Source organism: Austrofundulus limnaeus, unplaced genomic scaffold (assembly GCF_001266775.1).
Source record: "Austrofundulus limnaeus strain Quisiro unplaced genomic scaffold, Austrofundulus_limnaeus-1.0 Scaffold21, whole genome shotgun sequence".
Lineage (NCBI taxonomy): Eukaryota > Metazoa > Chordata > Actinopteri > Cyprinodontiformes > Rivulidae > Austrofundulus > Austrofundulus limnaeus.
In genome coordinates, this window is record NW_013952423.1 from 213,470 (window position 1) to 215,104 (window position 1,635).

A 1,635-nucleotide genomic window follows, 5' to 3' on the forward strand; every position below is an offset into this window, starting at 1 on the left:
TCATTACGCTTTTGCCTGAAACTGCGTTCACCAGCCGCTGCTGCTGACGTCATTACGCTTTTGCGTGATACCCCGTTCACCATCCGCTGTTGTTGACGTCATTACGCTTTTGCGTGGTACTGCGTTCAGGACAAGCATGTAAAACTCACAACTCTTAAGCCAAACCGGTCGCAATGATGCGTTTAGGTACCGAAACCTGGTACCGTTTGATGTTACGAATTCAGTACCCATCCCTACTTAATTGAAGTCATAAGTTACACCTATGACTGATAATTTATGCAAATGATATGCATGACGTCATGAACGACGGACCCCATTTATATTTGATTCTGGTTCTGTCCAAAAWATTTTCCTATGACATCACTATGATGACAGTTCTTTGTTTGAATTCAGCTAGACCTTGTTCGCATTTCATAAATTTATTTAGTGTAGCAAGCAGCTACAGGCTGAGTGGATCTCTTGCTAATCGATGAGTTTTACAGAAAGAACTGCTGAAGAAACAGCTTTGGACATATCAAAGGKTTTAAATGATCTGTGGGAGAATGTGCTATCAATTAAACACAGAAATGATTGTTATGAAAAAGAATACGACAAGGAGCGTAAAACTGTCTGGGACGTGCATGACAGAAGAGACTATCACCATATGAATAGAATAATTTTAAGTTCTCAATTATCTGAAGTGCAGGATAAGTTACTAAATTATAATGTGGGCACATTAACACAAAGTGAAATTAGATCTTTACAATTGACTAAAACACAGCTGTTCGAAGAGTTGATTACAGTAGAGAAGAAGATAGATATGTTAGAACAAAAAATTGTCATGGAACATGACAAACTGGAAGACATCGAAATAAGATACTTCAATGAGAGACAACTGATTGTTTTTAAAGACTTATATGATAATCTAGATGATTACAGAGACATAGAATCGGAATATAAAGCATTTGTTCGTTCTGACATGTATCTAGATTTGAATGAAGAGAAAAAAAAGCTTTTAGAGGAAGATATGAAATTGGCCGAAAAAAGGCATTTATATTTAAAGGCTTTAAGAGACTATTTTCTTATGAATATTAAAAATCCAGTTAAAGAATATTTGATTGAAAGTTATTACTTGGAAGAATGTAAACATTCTGAAGTAACCCTTTCTGAATTGTTTTATCAAATGAACCTCATTATTTCTCTTGAACGTGATCTGGGTTTGAGGTAGTTACCTACAGAAATGTGACCTACAGAGACGTGTCAGGTTTAAGGTTAGGAATGAGTCCAGATCCGGATTGAGGACTGACACTTGAGAATTACTCCTTTGCTTAAGAGACCCTTGATAACTGACTTTTACTCTCAGCTTTTAACTAAGAAGTTTTTTTACACTGAAGTCCACTGTTAGCAGCATTCTTAAGAGTGATTCTAAGAAGTTTGATAAATACGGGCCCAGAGAGAAAATACAAACCCTACCCAGAAAGGTCCCCAGGCCAGGATTTGAACCAGCGACCTTCTTTTTTTTTCATGCCTGCCTTCCTCTGCCTGTCTGCCCATCTTTTGAACTTTTGTTTTCATGCTTCTCTTAATCAGGGTGCAAAGTTAGGGAGAGAGAGATAGAGAGAGAGAGAGAGAGAGAGAGAGAGAGAGAGAGAGAGA